Source organism: Palaemon carinicauda, chromosome 45 (genome assembly GCF_036898095.1).
Source record: "Palaemon carinicauda isolate YSFRI2023 chromosome 45, ASM3689809v2, whole genome shotgun sequence".
Taxonomy (NCBI): Eukaryota; Metazoa; Arthropoda; class Malacostraca; order Decapoda; family Palaemonidae; genus Palaemon; species Palaemon carinicauda.
The window spans coordinates 31,584,825-31,607,857 of NC_090769.1; the positions used below are offsets into that span (position 1 = coordinate 31,584,825).

The 23,033-nt window shown below is 34.3% G+C and overlaps 1 protein-coding gene across 1 annotated transcript in view; it reads right to left on the bottom strand.

The window, feature by feature from the left end:
* Window positions 1-23,033, bottom strand: part of LOC137635024 (piwi-like protein Siwi) — an 86,875-nt gene that overhangs the window by 17,306 nt on the left and 46,536 nt on the right. The gene's annotated exons all lie outside the window — the stretch shown is intronic.

Below are 23,033 nucleotides of genomic sequence, written 5' to 3' on the forward strand. Positions count from 1 at the left end.
TCATCATCATCATTAGTAGTATCATCATCATCATTAGTAGTATCATCATAATCATCATTAGTATCATCATAATCATCATTAGTATCATCTTCATTATTATTATTATCATTATTATTATTATTAGCAAATTAATAACCCAACATGGAAAAATGGCCCAGTGAGGAAAGGAAAAAATGAAATAAAATATATATGATAAGTAATGATTAAGGGATACAGAATACCCGAATGTCAATCACCACGTTAAAATAAATATGTCATAATTATATAAAGTGTAAAAACAGACTCATTTAAGAAATGAACAGGTTTTTCGTACCCTCAGTTCATTCAAGCTAAGGTTAAAATGAAATGAGTAACTCAAGTTACTTTTAACTGGTAGAAGCGTATCACGCCTTTCTCGTGAAATCTATACTGAAACTTGAGGGGCAGTCAGTAGAGCGCAGACCTCCGCCGCGGCCGCTTATTTCTCGATCTTTTGCTCGACCTTTGACCTTAACATGTACAGTATTAATTGGCGTGGATTTTCACACACTCAAATATGAACCAAGTTTGAAGTCTCTGTGACAACGATGTCCAAACTTATGGCTGATTACGTGAATTAGAATTTTGTTTGACCGTAACCTTGACTTTTGGCCTTCCAAAATTTAATAAAATTCCATCTTTTTACACAACAGTTGATCCCACAAGGTTCATTACTTTACCATTAAAATTAATGCCAGAAAGCAGTTCACAAAAAAAAAAAAAAACTCAAAAAAAAAAAAAAACACTCAGGGGGTAAAACATAACCTTACAGCTTTGTTGGCGGAGGTAAACATATGGGAGACTCGCTAACCTTTCTCTATATTATATTTCAATATCGCCTACTTCAAGATAATAAAAGTCAATATTTCTTTAAGTAACTACCTTGACAATTGCGAGATTTTCGTTCCAGCAGTGCCACGAAAATAGGTAAAAAAAAGCACTAAAATCTTTGCAAAATTAAACATAAGCAAAATTTCAATACCATTGACGAAATTGCACAATAATCTACAAAACTTTACGAATATTGGAAAAAACATGCACATAATTCTGTCTAATTTCTCTTCCTCTTGTTTTGTTGAAGTTTTTACAGTTTATATAGGAAATATTCATTTCAATATTGCTACTGCTAAAATATTTAATTTTCCCTTGTTTCTTTTCCTCACTGGGCTATTTTTACTGTTGGTGCCCCTGGGCGTTGTAGCTTGGCAAGTAATAATAATAATAATAATTATAATAACAATCATAATAAATAATAATTTGAGTGTATGAAAATCCACGCCAATTATTACACGTTAAGGTCAAATGTCAAGGTAAAGCAAAAGGTCGAGAAATAAGCTGCAGCGACGGAGGTCTGCGCTCTATTGAGTGCCCCTCTAGTTAAGTTACAACCCTAGTAGGAAAAGCACACGCACCCAATAACAGATTCACCCCTCCCCCTACTATTATTATTATTATTAGCTAAGCTACAACCCTAATTGGAAAAGCACAATGCTATAAGCCCAGGGGCTCCAACATGGAAAATAGCCCGTGAGGAAAGGAAACAGGGAAAAATAAAATTTCTTAAGGAAAGTACCAACATTAAAATAAATATCTCCTATATAAACTATAAACACTTTAACATAACAAGAGGAAGAGAAATAAGATAGAATAGTGTGCCCTAGTGTACCCTCAAGCAAGAGAACTCTAACCCAAGGCAGTGGAAGACCATGGTAGAGAGGCTATGGCACTACCCAAGACTAAAGAACAATGCTTTAATTTTGGAGTGTCCTTCTCTTAGAAAAGCTGCTTATCATAGCTAAAGAGTCCCTTCTACCCTTACCAAGAGGAAAGTGACCACTTAACAATTACGCGCTAGTTTAGACCTATTGAGGAAAGTAAATAAAGATACACCTGATCAAAAAGAAACATGACGAAATATTGAAAAAAAAAAACACCTTATGAGCAGTAACATGAAAATAGATCTCATATATAAATTACGCGAATCATTGTGTTCAGTATCACGAAATTAAAAGCCTGTAGTATTACCTTACGTAATTCATTTTATGCCTCTGCCCCCGTGACTTCTAAAGTCAATCTTAAACGTCTGCTTGAATTTGTAACCCTTCTAATTACCATGTTAATTTATTCTATCTTTATGCTTAATGTGAATAAAAAAATAATTAGAATACCACAAAATGAGGTAACAATTTTGCTAAAACATACGGCGCATATATATATATATATATATATATATATATATATATATATATATATATATATATATATATATATATATATATATATATATATATATATATATATATATATATATATATATATATATATACACACCTGAATGTCAATCACCACGTTAATAAATAAATATGCCATAATTACATAAAGTGTAAAAACAGACTCATTTAAGAAATGAACACAGAGAGAGAGAGAGGGGTATCCTCGCCATGGATCCTTGTATATATAATAAATGTTGATACTATTAACAATTGAATTTGACAATTGTATCTAAGAAACTAAATCCTCAAATTACGTCATTTTGTTTTAACTTCTGATCCTTGCTAATCCTCTCTCATTCCTGTTCCTGCTTTGTTCTCCTTGGTGTTGTAGTCAAAGACAGCTAAACTTTTTTCTAAAAACTTTCGACCTAAATTGTCTCGCATCAGCTCCTGCCTAGTTAACACTTAACACCAATGGAGAACACTTCTGAAGTTTTGTAAGTCACTATTTATTTGTCATACATTCTAAAAAGTTATGCAGTTTAACATATATTGTACCAAGTCAATGTTTTTTTTTTCTTTTTTACTTCAAAGTTTCTTTGTGTAATAATAAGTATTATATTCCATGGTTTTATAATTTCACCTTGTAATTTACTTATATTAAAACTTAGTAAACTGAATTTGAACCTTGCGATAACTTGACCCTTAACAAGTGGAGGCCTTATTTAATATGGTATTCTGCACATATCCATTTTAATAGTGAAATTTTGTATTCTAAAGTGGGATATACAGTATATCGCTTATTTAATGATTTTAGTTTGACCTCGTGGTGATTAGTGAAGTTATAAATTTTGCTAGTGGCTGCACTGTTAAACGTATCGAGTAATTTGTAAAGTGGTTATTTCATGCGTGAACGTGCTACATATAAAACAACTTGGCTGTATTAAGTACCAATTGATGTGAACGAGGTATACCTGTTTTTTTTTCTTTCCCGTGTGTCACCGTCGCCTTCCTTGTCCATTGACTTATCAATAAAATTACGGTTTGTAACTAAGCGGATATACTTTAAAACTAGGTCTTTGAACACTGGTTAGCCTTCTTCGATGTCATTGGAGTATTTCAGTGATATTTCAGCATATTTTGCTTGGCGACCGTTGACATCGATAATTAGTGTAAACGCAGTTTTACAGATTATCTTTCGTCCGAAGCATTTCTATTGCGAAAGTTTTCCTAATTCGTGTCACATTATATTGCGCGCAGTAATTAAACTTACATTGTTTTGGTCATTGATGTTTCATGGTTTATGGATAAACTTTTTATAGTTCTATATTACTTTAATAAATTTCAATGTAATAGTGATATTCTACATGCGGAATTATCGTGTGTAAACGAAGTATTACTTCTTTGAAGGGAATTCCTTCACAATACCAAAGTTTAACTTTGATATTTTTTTTTTTTTTTGGGAGGGGGCGGTGACCCAAAGTCTCACTTGAACTTTGTGGACGTTCAAGATAAAGGACCTCGAGACTTTCAGTAAGAAATTAACTATACAGGTGGTACAAATGAAATAAGATAAATCTACCCAAAACATAGATATTGAGTTAGACACTTAAGAGGGAATTAGAGCTACAAAAAAAGCGCACGGATATTGAACTAGAGAAAAGAATGAGAGAATGGCGTAAAGAATTCCAGCTCGACCAAGCTAAAACTGATTACGAGGTTCTAGTAGCTAGACTAATGGAGGAAAACAAAAGTATCATAGCTTTCGAAAGTAGAAAAAAGTTGGGAGCTAATCGGGCCGCTAAATTTGATTTGACTAAATGTATGAAGTTTTATCTAAATTTGATGAAAGAGTAGTAATTGTTTATTAACAATTTTGATGATAGGGCTTCTCATATGAAATAGCGGGTAAAAAAAAAGTTAGGTTAATAAAGACTAGTTTAGTGGGGGAAAAGTTGCCACCGTTGTCGGTAGTCTGGTAGGCGAACTAAGTTATGGTAATTAAGAAAGCGGTCTTAGATGCTTATGCAATAACTAGTGAAGGATATAGACAACAGTTTCAAAACTACGGTAAACCGTTCTATAGAACTTGGGCTGAATTTGCCGCTGAAAAGTTAAGGTTATTCAAGAAGTGGATAGAATCTGAGAATGTTGAGACCTTTGAGTATATTATTAATTTGATAGCGGCAGAAGAATTTAAGAGGAATTATCTTCTGACAGAGGAGAAGAATCTTAATAAAAAAAAGCTGCTATCTTAGCAGATATATACACTTAATTCATTAAGTAAATTTGAAAGGCAGTCTGAGTAATTCAAAACAAAATAAGAGCAGAATTGGGTGAAGAAAAGACTGATACTAAGAAAGTTTTGTAAGACACGTCGTTAGTAATTGTCCAAATCCAGCTTGTAAAAGGAGACAAAGTGAATTAACAAGGTTTCGACAGGGGGAACACAAAGGTTTAAGCAAAGTTCCGGAGGTCAAAGTACGTTCCAGTGTGTTTCTAGGTATAAAATTGTTATTCGAAAAATTTGTGGGATTGGAAAATTTCATTATTCTGATACGCCAGTTAGAGTGAGAATATTTAGGGACACTGGTTCGAATCAAAGTACTGTGCTTAAAAGTAGTGTTCCTAATGTTAAATTGCTTGATGAAAACTTAATTGTTAGACACTTGACTAATTCTACGTTAATACCTCTTGCTGAAGTTTTCATAGATTATCCCTACGTAAATAATAAAGTAAAACTTGCTGTCAGGTTAAGTGCTTTTCAGTTGCCACACAAAGTAATTCTTGGTAATGACCTTGCCGAAGAATTGCTATTGCCTAATCTAATAATGTAGTTAGAATAAAAAAAAAAAAAGTCCTTAGACGTTCGGGGGAGAAATCTTCAGTCAGATGTCTCTAGTCCATGATAAAATAGATAAAGGGGTTTCTCTTCATTCTAATAAGAGGAAATTGGAGGAGTTTTCTTCAACCTCAGCGAATAAATGCAACGCTTACAAATCTACTTGCCATAATTCTTACTGTGGTATTAATTGACATGACACCTCTACTATAAAACACAGAACACACACACTTGTCCATTATATATTTCGTGGATGGTGCTCAGTAGATGCTTTCAAGGAAAAGATTGGGGGCAGGTGACTAGAAATCGCGCCTTTCAGACACAGACTGAGGGTATGCGATTGTTAGTAATTTGTGCTAATGTGTGGAGAAAGGTTAACTGAGAATTCTCTAAACAGCTTGCAAAATATGCTATTTCTTTCATTGCCTAAATCTTATGATCGCTACTTACATCGTTAAGCTTGTTCAGGACTATCTATTCCACAAGGTTATCCACCTGACCATCAGCGACAATGAAACTGTTTACCCGTGAGGATTGAGACAGTAAAGAACCAGATTCAATAAAACAGTTTAAGATCACTGATATGTAAGCTGGAGTTTGAATTTTCAATTCAGTCCAAAGAATGAGCTATTTAATTAAATATTGCCATTTTTTTTTCTTCTGACATTTTTAGATGGCCTTTTTTAAGGTTATGAAGTGCTTTATTTTCATACATACCTCCAGCAATAATACGGATTCCATTTTACCACAACATTGTGTATCTTGTTATTCTAGTTTCAGATATCATGGCTGAGCAAAGAGCAAATTCTCCTTCAGATGTAACTAATCGTGCAAGGATTGTTGCCTTATGGGAATGTAATTTGCCCATCAATGTGATTTGCCAACGCACTGTTTCATCGCTCTACACCCCATAATAGATTAAACGATGGCAAGAGGAAAGGACCTTAATGACCAGAGCTCTTATTGAAAGAGCTAAAGGGACTACTCAAGAAGACTAAGCCAGTATTGACGCGTCGCAAGCAAGTGCGTTCAAATAAAGAAACCTTCAACTTGGGTGCAGTGCCCATACAATAAGACGCAGTTTCCAGTCAAGTAACATTGTGTTACGTGCCAGCAAGGAAAGAATTTTTTAACCTCGCTGCAAGAGAACATAGAATGGAATTTGCCCTACAGTATTCAGTAGAGGATGCCACATTTTGGCAAGTATTTTTCACTGAAATTTTTTTTTCATCAGTGAAACGGGCAAGGTTTTAAAATGTTCCCCATATTCAGGAATCTTACCGTATCTTAACTTTAGTTCCTCATGGGAGTTAATCCTTCAGGGAGATCATAAATTCCTTACTTCATTCAAATTCAAAGACAGTATCCTTTAATCAACAATCAAGAGCTTTATATATAACTGTTCCATAAATTTTAACCAAGTTTTTACTGTTATTTCCTATGTACTTTGTTCGTGCCCTTTGCAAATCAGACTATTTATACATTGTATACTAGTAAACAAACTTTTCTTATAAAATTTGTAATTCTAATACCCATGCCGTTAACATGCAACACAGTTTTATATAAATTTTTATTAAAGGTAGCAATAACTTAAATGTAAATTTTAACTGCATGGACTATGCAATACATTGAAATTTGAAAAAAAACTAAAAAAAAAAAACTTCGTTAGTCTTACTTTTTTATTACCCGTTTATCGTAACCCTTCCAAAAATTAGACAAAATTGTTTAACTGTCTTTTTTCTAATTCTGTATGAAACGGGAACCAATATTGCTGGAGGTCCGTAACTCTCGCCATGACAATAACAATATTATTGAAAAGTCTTACTTATCACAGCCTTGTGGGGCAGGATGTGGGAGTTTGGACCGGGAGGTTTACTCCAGATTGATGGGCGCTTAACGAGCGAAAAATATATATCTATCCTTTAACCCCTAGTTCGGAGTGTTCGAGCAATGGCCATACCAGCTTCACAAACTATTAAGGTAGTAATTCGAACCACAACAACTACTGCTAATGCAGTAAGCAAGGAAGGGGGAAGGGAATGGAGAAAACACTTAAGGGTAAGGATAGGGAAAGAACAGAAAATTATAAAACTGGAAATTGAAATTGCCAGTTAAAATTTCTTCGAGAGAGACTCCTATGCTGGTCTTTTTTATTGATCTATTTTGTTTTGCTCTTTCGAGCCTTAACGTCAGGGAGGATAAGCACAAAGGACAGGTGTTGGCCACTGTAATCTCTCCACCTTAGCAACTTTATTTCATATTCATTCATTAACTTTCTTTTTCAGAATTATTTATCAAATACTTTAAATCTGATTTTCTAGGTTGTGCAGGACAGGAGCCCTATACCTAGAAGTATGAGGGTGAGAGAATGGTGTCATCTGCATCCCGAAATTGAGTTTTTGGGAATAGCCGACTAAGGGATGCGGCATAACCCTCATAAAAAAACTTTGAGGTATATTGATTCAGGAGTGGGGACATTGAAAGAGCCAACAAAGGAAGCAGTGGAAGCCCATGCAGTAGACGTTTGTTAATGCATTCGCCGTCTACCGAATATGTGTTTTAATCTTGTGTCTACGCAAAGGAGGCTCTACAGTCCAATTGATATAAACGGGGGTTGGACAAAATAGTAAATCTAATGTATGTTAAAACTAGATTTTTTTACTGTCCTTTTTTATCACAGTCATGCAGCAGAATGATGTTTTCGGAGTCTTGAGTTTTCCTCACTTTAGTGATTATTTTCTAAGCTTCTAACTCTCTCCCCTGACTGATTGGGTTAGGTCTTGGTCCTTTTACATTTGTGTCCCATTCATTACTTATCAATTTATTCGTTGAACTTTCTCCTTTTTATCCCAAATGGATGGCCTTCATGCTCAAGAGCCTGGCTTCGCCCGTCAATTAACTAGGTTCATGCTATTCCCCTAAAAAAAGAAATCTAGCCCGAGCGGCCAGCATGAAAGAGTCTTCATTTGATAATTCCAACCCCGGAATTGTTCGACATTTGTATGAACCAAAGACAAGATATTCATCATTCAAAGAACTGTATTTAACTCCATATAATATGCTGCTTTAAAATCTGCACCGAGACAAAAACTACGATGAATTTTGAATCGCGGTTCCGCGAATTGCCTTTTTCAGTTTTATTTTTGTAATTTCTATCACATAACTTAATTATTCAAGTTTACGCATATCTAAATTAAAACAGAAGTATAAATGCTGGATGGTATTTAAAACTAAAGGGCATTTTTGCGATGAGCATATATATTCATTGGAAAAAAAAAAAAGTAATAACTTGAAAGTCTACAGGACAGGATTTAAGTAACTTGAAAATCGTTTAGCCGGGAAAATGTAGGTGTAAGCGATAGTTCGACAAAATAACTCCGTTATAACTCTTATAACTCTGATAACTATCTCCAATTTGACCATAGGGCATCGGTAAATTGTCAAGCGAAATTGAAGCTCTTGTGATCAGAATTGAATTAGCAAGTTGCAAATATTTTGCTGTAATAGTATGTGTAAAAGATTTATATTCAAATGGTAATGATATCTGTTCTTGGCCACGGACATGACATTAAGGCAAAGCGCATGGAAAAGAAAATGTATGAAAATCGATGAATAAGAAGTCTAGGATTTAAATCTTAAGATGACGACAGCCCGATGAATATAATAGACTCGGGAAGTATTTTTCAGTAAAGTATGGCAGTGTTTTACGAAATGCTGTGATTTATGAATATCTAAAGCCCTGTCCACACGATCGTGCATACCCGACGGGCAAACAGTGATACCAGGCCACAATAGTTAGTGAAATTGAGGGTTGATGACGTCAGAAGCGAGAAAACTAAAGGCAAAGATCTGGCAGCACTATGATGCCAGATCCCTGCCTGTGCTTTTTACGCTTCTGACGTCATTAAACTTCATTCTTACTAACTATTGTGGTCTGGTATCACTGTTTGCCCGTCGGGTATGTACGATTGTGTGGACAGGGCTTAAAGCATGACGAAAGTCTTTAGCGATCAACTTAGCATTTAAAAAATGCTGCTCTAGGCAGCATATTGCTTTCATTGGGAAAATTGCATGAACATCCAAACGAAATTGCGAAGTCAATGCATAAAAATTAGCTTAAATGGTAAACTATATTACTATATTTGTTATAGAATAAACTGAAAAAAAAACATACAGTATCGAATTATAAATGAAACTTCAGAAATAATGACTTGAATGAGACTCCCGTCGAAATTATCCGATAGGTATTACCCAGGTCACTTCAGTTAACGCACATGCGAGTGTTCTTTGTTTTATAGTAGATAGTCTAGACGTTAAATGATACCGCAGTAGGAATTATGGCAACTAGATTTGTAAGTTTTATTTATTCGCCGAGGTTGAAGAAAGCTCCGCCCATTTCCTCGTAAGTAGTAAGAAAAAGTATGTTATGTCATGTGGACACTAAGAGAAATCTGACGGAAGATTTCCCAAGAGTGTCTTCGGACTTTTTTATTCTATCTGCACGTGCTCATTGGGTTTCTAGGGATAAAAAAGTTATTCGAAAAATTAAAGTGTAATGGTTAAATTAAGTGATTGAATACTGATACCTCAGTTAAAGTAAGAATATTAAGGGACACTGGATCGAATCAAAGTATCATGCTTAAAAGTTGTGTTCCTAATGCTAAATTGTTTGATGAAAACATAATTGTTACAGACTTGACTGATTCTACATTTTTATCTCTAGCTGAAGTTTTCACAGATTGTCCCTACGTAACTAATAAAGTAGAAATTGCTGTCAGAGAAAGTACTTTTCCGTTTCCAGACATTCAAGTAATACTTGGTAATGACCTTGCCGAAGAATTGCTATTGCCTAATTTGATAATTAAAACTACTTCCAGGGGGTAGAAGAGAACTGGCTACTAAAAATGCGAGTAATGTTAATGTAATTACTCGTAGTATGAATGTTACAGGTCCTGTGGAAACTAATATTGGTAATATTTCTATATAATTCAAATGAAGAAGGAAAAGCTAATCCAATTACAAGTAGGAGTTCTTGCTTTGAAAGGCAGTTTTCAGCAAGCTTTGAAAGAGGGTCTCAAGTGCCTGGATATTATTTCAAAGATGATGTACTTTTCAGATGATAAAGATCTCCTATTAATGAAGAAACTTGGTGATAAAGAAAAATCAGTAGTTCGTAGTGGTTTACGTAAAGACAGTTATGATATAGCTCATAACGTGAATTCCCATTTGGTAAAAAAAAGACTTACAATCGCCTATCAAAGGATTTTTTTCTGGCCTAAGATAAAATTGGATTTAGTAAATTGTTAAAAATTGTTATACTTGTCAAATTGCTGGTAATCCTAACTAGATAATGCCGAAGGCACCTTTAAAAATCAATCGCATTATCGAAGACTAAGAAAAGCAACCAGTATTATTCAACTAGTGTCCAGCTACTCTATATCCAATTGTTATACCGGTCAAAAATATTTCTGCTAAAACAGTTCTTCAGCATTTACATAAGGTATTTACAACATTGTTTCCCCAAAGAAATTCAACGTGGTCAAGGAACTAATTTTATAAGTAAAACATTTCGGTTAACTATGAAGGAATTGTCTATAACGCAGTCTTTCTCGTCTGCTTACCACCCAGAATCACAAGGGGTGTTAGAACGCCATCACCAAACCTTGGAAACTTTACTTAGGAAATTTAGTGTCGAAAGAGTCAGATTGGGACGAAGGCTTAGACTTATTTGTGATCGGGTAAGTGCCTTGAGATTCTCTTACAGTATCCCCATTTGAAATTTTATTTGGACAAAGTACGTGGACCATTGCAAATAGTTAAGGATAGGTTAATGGATAAAATTAAGGTGGAAGAAGTAATAATAATTCAGTATCTACAAAAACTACGAGAATATGGAAGATTCATAAATTTGCTATGGCTAATTTGAGCAAACCTCAAGGAGATATGAAACTCAGATATAACAAAAACACAAAGTTAATTAAAGTCTGGGGATTTGGTCTCTGCCTTTTTCCCCCATAACTGGTTCTCCTTTCAAATATACGTATTCAGGTCCTTGTGTGGTTATAAAAAAGAAAGGTGTTAATAATCATAATTACATCAAAATTCCTGAAAGGCGTAAATCTACTCAGTTGGTTCATGTTAATATGCTTAAAAATTATCATGGAGAACCCTCTACTTCTCTTCTCTTGTTCTGAGACAATGATATTGTAAATTTAAAACAGAAAATGTACATCCTGTTTCCCCTGAAAATGAAGTCTTATGATGGTCGGACTAATCTAATAAAGAAATCTTAGTCTCTTCCACAGTATTTGCAGCACCTGAATGATTAACGAGGGGAGGACATTGCACAACTACTGCATCAGTACGAGGACATATGTAAAGATGATCACAGCCAATGTAACTATCATCCATGAAATTTATATCGAGAATTCGTCCTCTGCTGCAGAATTACAATAGGGTAAAAATAAAGGTAATAAAAGCAGTTTTAATACTTGTTAAAGCAGAAGCTAGCTGTACCCAGCAAGTCTCCTTGGGCTCCCCCTTGCCTGTTAGTAACAAATCCTAATGGCGAAGTAAGGCTATATACGGATTTCAGGAAACTCAATTCGGTTACAGTAAGGGATAGCTTTCCCTTACCCGCATTAATGACATTTTAGATTCAATTAGGTCCTCAAAATATTTAATCCAGATTGATATACTAAAAGGATATTACCAGGTTCCCCTTTCAGAAAAAGCCAAGGAGATGTCTGCCTTTATTACTCCCTTTGGATATCTTGATGTTGTGGTATCTGACACTTGGTCAGAACATGTAATTAGATTAAAGAGGCTTTTTTAAAAGTTCATATATTTTGGCCTAACAATAAATCCTGCTAAATCAAATTTTGCACAAGCTCGGGCGAGGTATTTGGGTCATGTTATAGGTAGTGGGGAGATCTGTCCCAAGGACAACAATATAAGATCTATTCTAGAATATCCTAAGCCTACTACTAGAAAGGAAGTTAGGAGGTTCTTAGAGAAGACTTCATATTACCGAAAATTTTGCTAGAACTTCAGTAGTGTTGCTCATCCACTGATTAACCTAACCAGCCCCAAGAACAAATTTGTGGGGGACGAAACCTGTGATGACTTTCAACTATAAATAAAAAAAATTTGTTCTAACCCATTGTTCTAAGTCAGTACTATCTGCTCCTGATCTTGACAAACCTTTTATTCTACAGGTAAATGCATGTCAGTATGGGGTCTGTGCTGTCCTCTTGACAAAAAAGCCCTGCAACTAAATCCCTGCATCCAGTCTCGTAATTTTCGAGCAAGTTGAAGAAACCTCAACAATCACTCGACTGTCAAGTGTCAAGCTATCGTACAACCCATACAGAAATTCAATGTATATTTCTCAACAAATATCCCAGTAATAATATATTCAGACCATAAACCCCTAGTATTCCTGAATAGAGCTCGAAATACTTTATAAAAAAATCCTGGTGTCAAGACATATCCCTGGAGGAGAGAATGGGATGGCCGATGCATTGTCTAGACCAGAGGTTCTCAATGGGGGTGAAATTCACCACCAGGGGTGAATTTTGGGTTTTCAGGGGGTGAATTGTGACCAAAGTTAGTTTATGGGTGTGGAGAGCAATTGTAGGCTTTGGCGTATCTGGCCTGTCGAAGTGGGCTGGGATTATATCCTGTGCTGGCCCAGGGATTAAACAAGTGACCACCCAAGTTAATCCTAGGATTGTAAAAGGTACTGAGGAAGAGACAGATCTCTAGGGAATTAAGTAGGCCCCAAGAAAATAACTTGGCAACCCCAAGGTTGGGAACTCCTGGACTATACATAACTGAGAAGCTAATACCAATTTCAGACTTGAATTGTCATCATTATGTGTCTGAATGAACCTTATTTCCAAGATTGTATCTTCAAGACTAAGTACAATAATTTTGTTTCTTCCACTGACTATGCATGCATGTGTCCGTGTTTTGTTTTTAGTTTTTATTATCATTTCAAATGTTATTTTTTCTGTAAATGAGGATTTTGGAATATATATATATATATATATATATATATATATGTATATATATATATAAATTTATATATATATATATATATATATATATATATATATATATATATATATATATATATATATATATATATATATATATATATATATGTATATATATATAAATTTATTTATATATATATATATATATGTATATATATATAAATTTATATATATATATATATATATATATATATATATATATATATATATATATATATATATATATATATATATATATATATATATATATAATTATTTAGAGTTAAAAACCCAACAAAATAATATAAACTATATGATTTTTTATCAAATTAAATTTTATATTTATCAGGGCAGTTTTTTTATCTTTAAAGATTTTTATATATTTTTTTAATTTTTTTTTATTTTTTTTATATCCTATATATTTTCAGAAGAGTACCAAAATCCCAAAAGCTAAAATTCCCCTTTTACCATTTTTTCTTTATTAGCGCCTCTTTTTTTTTTTTTTCTTTTTTCTTTTTTTGGTCTTGCACTCAAAATGGTGACTGCTTCTTTAGTCTAGTTTTTGTGATATTAACATGGACCATAATCTCCAATATTTGTGCATTCTACACATTCTTTTTGTGCTTCACTGTCATTATTTACTTCTTAATGTCAATCATGTTGCTGATTAAATAAACAATGGATAAATACATCACATTTTGTATGTAAAAAATAACCAATTAATAGTTTTACCTTTTCTTGTTTTTATTTACTGAATTCGGAGCCCATTATGAGTATCAAAAAAAAAAAAAGTACGATCATTCATATATTGAATATGGTTCACATCCATCATCATCATCAATGGAGAAGAAAGGCCCCAATGTTTTATTTGTAGTAAAGCTTTGACAAATGATTCTATGAAACCAGCAAAGATGAGGCAACATTTGCAAAATGTTCATCCTCATCACATGGACAAGAACAAAAACTTTTTTGAACGCCATGGGAATGCTTGCAAAAGATAAGGCTTGTTTCAACAGAAGATTTTAAAGAGAAAAACCATAAAATCACTTCAAATATCAAAGCAGAAAAAAAAACCATACAATTGGGAAAATTTGATCAAGCCTTCCGCTCTCAAAATGGTGGAAATTGTGTTGGGAAATGAAATGAAGAAAAAAATTGCACAGGTTCCATTATCAAACAGTACTGTTCAAAGTAGCATAAGTGATATGGCCACTGACATCAAGGATCAAGTTGTGCAGGAAATCAAGTCTTCAACATTTGGCTTATTTTCAATTCAACTGATGTGGCATCATGTTTCCAGTTGATGGTGTTTGCAAGGTATGTTCACTCAGGTTCATTTAAAGAGGAGTTTCTCTTTTGTCCTCTTGAACTAACTACCAAGGCCTCTGATATTTTGGAGAAGGTTTCATCCTTTTTTTGAATAAGAAAATATTTCGTGGGATAATATCAGTGGGTGTTGTACAGATGGAGCACCAGCTATGTTAGGGGCAAAATCAGGATTCCAAGTATGTGTGAAGAGCTCCAAAAGTGAAAGGCATTCATTGTATGATCCATTGTCAGGCACTAGCCTCAAAAACACTTCCTGCTTCGCTAGAGAAGGTTTTGGATCAAACAATTAAAATTGTAAATTTCATCAAAGGAGGGGCACTCAACTCACGACTTTTCAAGCAGTTATGTACTGATATGCATGCAACCTATCATTCGCTTCTTTTTCACACACATGTTCGTTGGCTGTCAAGAGGAAATGTAACTGGGCGAGTATTTGAGTTTAGAGATGAGCTCAAATTGTTTTTTGAAGTGCAAGGTAAAACAGAATTTCCTTCCTGCCTAAGTGAGGAGGAATGGATCATGCGTCTTGCCTATGTGGTTGATATATTTGAGCAACTGAATAAACTGAATCTTCAGATGCAAGGAAGGAATACAAACATTATAAAATTCATAGATGCCTTGAGAGCTTTCATAACCAAGCTTGAAAATTGGAAGAGAAGGGTAAATGCAGAAAATGTTGCAATGTTAGTTTTGTCATCCATTCTTGATTTTGTAGTAAAGACAAGGTGCTTCCACAATTTGAAAAAAATTAAATTTTTCAGCATTTAACAGCACGGGAAAATGAATTCAAACGATATTTTCCCGAACTTAGTGATGATGAATCGGATTTAGTCAGAAATCCATTCAAACTGTCAGTTGAAAAAGTTCCTGAGGATTGTCAAGATGAGATTTTGCATTTAAAAACTGATCGGGTGTAAGAGATATGTTCGATGAGAAATCATTAACAGAATTTTGTCCTCTGATGTGCGATTCCTACCCAAAAGTGGCAGAAATGGCTATCCGTGTATTGCTTCCGTTTGTATCCACATATCTTTGTGAGTCTGGCTTTTCAACTCTGTTACAAATTAAAATAAAGCAGAGCAGTAGATTACAGGTAGAAAATGACCTGCATAGTGCCCTTTCAAGCACTCATCCGCGTATCCCAGAACTGGCTAAGAAAAAACAATCACAGGTTTCGTCAATCGTTTAACTGTAATCTTCTGAAGAAAATAATTACAGATTTATAATATCTTGTTACCCTATCGAAATTTTTGTTTATTGCATTAGGTTTAGTTTGGGCTGTTAAGTAGTTCTTATAAATTAAAAAAAAAAAATATTTTACTTTTATTCAAGTTTTATATATCCATCGATATTTTCAATTTGCATATAATTTGTAACATTCCATTATAAAAATAGTCCATGTAAAGCTGTAAATGTATAATATTTTTTGAAAGAAAATAAAAGGATTTTTAGTAATATTTGAATATTATTTACAGTACTTTTTGAGACAGAATCTTGGATAAGACGGCAGGTGTGTGTGTAAGGGGTGGGGGTGGGGGTGGGGGGGGGGGGGATGACACCATTACAAATGGTGAAAGGGGTGCATGGACCAAGAAGGTTGAGAACCCCTGGTCTAGACTCTAAGAGCATCCATACCAAAGGATAGCCTCTCATCATCCCTAATGATTATCTCTTCAGCGGGGAGGAGATCCTTGTACATATTGTAAAAGTTAATTCTATTAATGATAAAGTTTGATAATATCTACGAAACTAATTCTTTAGATTACTTAATTGTGTTAACTTTTGGATCCTTGCTAATCCTCTCCCATTCCTATTCCTGCTTTGTTCTCCTTGATGTTTTAGTCAAAGGCAGGTAACTTTTGTTCTAAAAACTTTCGACCTGGTGTGTCTCGCCTCAGCTCCTGTCTAGTTAACACCAATGGAGAACCCTCTTCTAAGTTTTGCAAGTCGCTATTTATATTGTGATACATTTCAAGTGGTTATGCGCCATATTTTGTAGAAAGTCAATTGATGTTTGTTTACTGTTAAGTTTGTGTAATTAAAAGTATTGAATTCCATGGTTTTATAATTTCTCACCTTATAATTTACTTGGATTAAAAATTTACTACTGAATTTGAACCTTGGGGGTTAACTTGACCCTTGACAATATATATCCTTTATTAATTAAGTTCAGCAAGAGCCACCACCGATAGCCAGGCATTAACCAGGTTAATTCCAGACATACCTCACTTAACCGACAGGAATTACTGTTAGATATTTTAATTAATGAATTTTGAAGGCATTTCTCCATTGCTTGACTACTACAGGAATGCTTATCATATGGGTAGATAAACAACGCATTTGATTTCTTACGCATTTGATTTCTTTCAAATTTGATATATAGAGTTAGTCTTAATAGCCAGATGGTTTCTAGTTATTAAATCAAAGATATGTCTGGTGTACGTTCTTAAGCCTTTGAATATGCAGCCCCAAGACTCTACAATAACCTCCCACTAGACATTCGAAAGACTGAAAATATTATAAAGGCTATTGTGGAATACGCTGTGGTTAATAAAAGTATATCCTGCTGATCATGTAGGGCACAGAGTTAAATGTGTGATAGGACCAAGAAAATATCCCTCAAAGTAAAGTTTAAAGTTTCCATACACTTGGAATATAGGGGTATCAAAATAATTCTCATTAAAAAATTCTAACTCCATTTTCCATATCCGATTGAATTTAAAACAATGAATACATCTGACCAAATGCGTACATATTTCGTTTCATAATGACTCTACTAAATTCTTGATCTTACATTCCTTCTCAATGTGACAACAGCAGAAAATGCAGCCGTTTCTAGCCCACTACAGGACTAAGGCATCAGACATATCCTTATTATAATGTCTGGGGTTTGTTCAGTGTGGATTGGTGATGGTTGGAGTAATTAGCCTGATAGAACAGATAAACAAACCTAGTATGGGTTGCCCTAACTAGTACAGTTTTGCTGTTCATTGTGAAACGCAAACTTTCACCACGTTAAGGTATCCACACCCAGACTCATAGTAACATGAAAAGACGTACTAAGTGTGGATACCATAACGTGGTGAAAGGGTTTGGGTTGTGTATCGCCATGATCAACAAAGTTTTACTAGTTACGACAAACCATACTTGGTTACTTTAGTATGAGCGACTACACTCAATTCTCCAACCATCATTAATCTGCAGTGACCAGCGTGGTGATGAAAATGGCCAAACTCCAGACATGAATAAAGACATGTCCGAGGCCTTTGCCCTCCAGTGGACTAGAAACGGCTGCATTTGTTATTGTTTATATTCAATAATACTCTACAACTGTAAACTAAAATATTGCCATGCAAAAACAGATTCGTGTCCAGAAAAATTGGACAAAATCGTTTTGGTCAAATTAACAGTGACTAACTTGCAACTAATTATAATAATAGGTGCCCGGAAAAAAAAATTAAATAATCACAATTAAAGAAAAATCGAATTGGTTTGATAATGAATGGAGGATAAATGGAAGAGAAATAAAAATAATGAAAACTGGCAACATTACAAATCTGCTAGAAATCGCTACAATTACCCTATCTTAGTTAAAAAAAGGCCTATTATAAAAACATGTGCAATGAAAATGACCCACGGAAAATACATAACCTAAAGAAACTACTACTATGAGATTCAGGGCCTCTGTAACACGGTTTTTTGGAATTTGCTCCTTATCAAAGCATCGGATGTAGCTGAAAGTTGACATATGTATATTTTACAACCACACACAAATTTTGTCAGCATTATCAATAACTTAAAGCCGATAGTTTTAATTTTTATGGAGTAAAAATGATCTAGCCGACGCCATGGCCAGTGATAACGAGCCAAGAGTCGAAAACATTCATTACGTAAGCAATGTAAACACCTTTTGACAAAATTTTGCCCCGCCCATCCACCAGACACCCATTCACCTTGTTCCATCTGCTCTGAAACCCATAACAGTCAAGAATGGCTAACAGGATTTGGAATTGCCCCCGTGGTTGCAAAACTGCATTTGTCTTACGAATTGCAACTTTATACAGTCAAGAGAAACCCCGTGGCCATATTTACTATAGCCTGAATAGGTGATTATTCAGTTTCTAGTTTAAATCCAATGTTTATGGTCTGATTTGTATTTAACGTAACATCATTATAATACTTGTAATGTCATTCAGGCTTTTGAACATTTCCCTTAACTATTCACTATGCCACCATGAGAGGGAGAAAGAGAGATTGTATAGAGAGATTGTATGTAAACAGTCTTTATATAACTATTTTTGTTAAAATAAGATTTTAGTGCTGAACTCTCCATCAGACCAACGGATCATCCGATATAATTTTTTTTCTTCCTCTTAGGTCGTACGACCGTATTGGCTATGTTTTGGGCATGACTGCATTTTGTAAATAAATCATGAATAGTTTTTGGAGTTTTATTTGTACATCTAATGGGAATTTATAGAAGTAAAGTGAACATAATTCATTTATCCTTTTAAAATAATTACTACATGTAGCAAAACAAATAGTAGTAAAGATGATAATGCAATGAAGGAATGATACCATACTTTATCTTTAGCTTCAACATCGGCAATAACATACCCAGTTGCCATAATTTGTCAGCTTAATGAAATAACCTATCATCTAATGTTAAACTTAATTTCTGAGGAGGCCATGGCTTATTGCACAGTGAAAAAAACATGACAAAAGACTTTATGAATGGCGGAATGATACATAAATGTGGGTGGGGTATCTGTGCTAGCGTAGTAATACTACTGTAGCAGTAGTGCCGCAACAGTAGTATACATGAATTAAACGTTTAGGCCAACTGCTGGGATCCTTGAGGATCATATAGCACTTCTTACAACTACTTGAGAAATGAGTTTTTATAGCCAGAATTTAAATTTTCTGATCCAACAATGCCCATGATAGCCTTCAGTGTTATCCTGAATTATAATGAGGCCAAAGTGGGTGGAGCCTCATGAAGTCATCATTCTGACGATAATTATTGGTGAAGGTTTAAAGCCAAAATACGGTACCGGCTATTTTTTTTCTTACAGTAAATAGGTAGGTAGATAGACAATAAATAAAAATTGCTTGACATTGGATATAGCAGTTATCAAATCAAGCTTGTCTACTACGTTTTTGAAAATTACCAACTATTCCCTACACCTTGTCAATCTGATTGTGACCTATAAAGTAGACTGTAATTTCTTAGGAAACTTATTTTGGGAGTTAGACTAATAATCGAAGTGTTTTTGTATTTATTAACATATATTCTTGGTTTTTTCATTATGACAATTATCAGTGGAGAGGTTTCAGAGTTCATAAAGGTGTACTGCTTTGCTTTTATTTAAACTTTTGTGTCATTGTTGGCATAGCTATAGCCTTCGTTACGTAAAGCCAATCATCGATAGAGAAAGAGGGAAGAAATGCCGTCATAAGTTACGTAACGAGTGCGTTCGAAACCTTTTCTCTGAGTAAGTGGGCCCATCTTCAAAAAAAGTCACTTTTACATTATAAGTACCAAATTTATTCAACCTACATAATGCAGAATATAGTCAAAATTTATGTGTAAATGTAATGTGCATTCTGAAGAAGCGTTATATTTATGAAATTCATAGATAAAAAATTATTGCGAAAAAAGTGTTACAGAGGCCCCGAATCTCATATTAGGTCTAAATACATAATAGTATTGCCTGACATAACTAATGATCCTAAACGCCTAGCAAATGATTTTATCGATTATTTTGAAGAAAAAAATAAATCAAATCTGCTCCAGTTTTCGCAACATCGGCACAACAGAACAAAGGAATACACCAGCAACAGGTGTAAGTAAGCTAAGGGTATTCAAAGAGTTAAGTCAGGGTGATTATATGAGAATAATAAAGTAAAAAAAGAAAACCTACTGCGGAAATAAACCATTTCTAATTGACGATGTAGAAGATGCAGAAAATTTCACCAGACTACAAGAGACCTACCGAAACATGGTAAATATGAGTCTAACACAGGCAGTTTTCCCTGATTGTGAGAAAGTTGCAAGTATCAAGTTTGTCTATAAAGGAAAAGGTGATAGACAATTTAAGTTCATATAGGCCAATATCAAATCTAGTCATTTTTCGAAAATTATTGAAACTGCTGTACACAAACAAACCTGGAAACATCTGAAACAATCTAATGCCATACCCGATGATCAATACAAAGAAAATTACTCCACAGAAACAACAGTGTTAGCGATTAAAAATGACATAACAGAAATTATAACAAATGGCAAGTGTTGCATTCTTGTGATGCTTGATCTAAGTGCAGCATTTGATACTGTAGAACATACATATCTGATGGAAGACCTTAAAAGCTGTCTAAAGTAGAAACATCAAATGTTGAATCAGACCAAAGGGGTGCCTCAAGGAAGTGTACTAGGTCCTCTCCTGTTTGAAATTTACAGGATTGAATTGGCAAATATACTTGAAACTCACAGAGTCAAGTTTAAAATATACGCTCATGATACACAATTCTATTTCCCAATAGAATAAGTTGATGAAGCTAAATGAAAGATACATTAAATAATGAATGACATTAAGGCTTGGATGTTAACAAAAATGCTCAAGCTCAATGAAGATAAAAGTGAATGTATTATTTTTGGAAATTAAAAAAGATATAAAAAGAATCGAATGCTTCCAAAGAATTGAAATAGGTCAATCAATCATTGACCTAAAGAAATCTGTCAGAAATCTTGGAGTAATCATGGATGATAGACTGACAATGAATGAACATATAAATAATATGGTAAGAAATTGTATCTATCATATTAGAAACATAGCATTTATTAATAAACACTTAAATGAAAAATCTATGGCCACACTCAATCACCACATTTTCAAGAATTGATTACTGCAACTCACTGTTCTATGGCTTACCAAATTATCAGCTGAAGAAAATTCAAGAGTACAAAACAGAGCTGCTAGATTAAAGGACTACACAATAGGGATAGAATTACCCTGCACTAATTAAATTACACTGGCTGCCGGTAAAGGCGAGAATCGAATACAAGCTACTCTCACTAACGTTTAAAATACTAAACCAAAATGAACCAAAATATCTAAAAGAATGCCTGAAAAAACTAGAACTAGAAACAAATGTTACCATAGGACACACGAGTGACAAACAGACTATCTGAACCAAAAACAAATAGTAAATTTGGTGAAAGGGCTTTTAGCTATTGTGCGCCTAGACATTATAATAAACTGCCAAGTGAAATGAAGAACCTAAAGGGAGCAATTGAATTTAAGAAGAAACTAGACATTACTTTTCACAAGATCATATGATTTGTAAGATGCTACAATCAAATAATTGTATAAGTTTTAATGAAAATGTTTCGTTAGATGATTGATATGGACCCGCCCGAGTAGTAGTTCACTCGACTTCAGTGGAGGGTTGGATTTAAACCCAAAACAAGAACAAGAACTAAGAAGTCGCTATACCCTGGGACACGGTACACCACTGTAAAACGCGATATTCACGTTATTTAACTTCGGGAAACACAATTTAACTAACATATATTAACAGACATTTTCTGATTAAAAAGAAAAATTAGCGATTTTTAACGCCCTAAATATTACTGGCAATTTCTTTATAGAAAAGCAACCATATTACAGTATTTTCTTTATTTTGATAAAAAATATTTACAGTATTTTCTTAATGATTACGTTCAATAAAAAATATTTATCGTCATCATGGATGTTCTAAACAAAATACTTAAAAAATAAGTTCGCAATGACCGAACACTAAAGACGTGTTTCTCCCGTCCTCCCACCTTGAGCAAAACTGCTTGTAACCATCTTTGCTTAACTGTTCGAAAAGAAAAAAAAAAAAGACTAAGAATCAATAGCTCTTCTGGTGAGCATTATGCCATATATAATGAGGTGGTTACCATAATGTCTGTTTACTGCATTATGAAATATTTAACGAATAAATTTATTACATTCAAATGTATTTGATCAGCGACGGTTTGTTATATATGAGAAAATTTTTCTTAATTAGTTTGTGGACTGAATAAAGCTTGTGTTAAAAATTCTGGTAATTATTTTCATTGAGAGAGAGAGAGAGAGAGAGAGAGAGAGAGAGAGAGAGAGAGAGAGAGAGAGAGAGAGAGAGAGAGGACCACGTTCACAAACTAAACTAGGAAGGGAAGTAAGTGGAGCGCAGACCTCCACCGCGGCAGCTTATTTCTCGATCTTTTGCTTGACCTTGATCTTTGCCCCTAACATGTATTAATTGGCGGCGTGGATTTTCATACATCCAAATATGAACCAAAATTGAAGACTGTGACAACCATGTCCAAAATTATGGCTGCTTTCGTCAATTTGACATTTTGCGTGAACATGACAAATTTCGTAGATAATTTGTATTTTTCCTACCATACAAACCTTTGCTATTTCCATGGGTAACATTTGGCGGAGCTGAATGACGAGCCATTAAAATTAAACGAGGGTTAACTACCCCCTTGCTAATTAGCAGGGGGTAGGGAAGGGGTAGCTAGCTACCCCTTCCCCCCTCACACACTGTGAATAGCTCAAT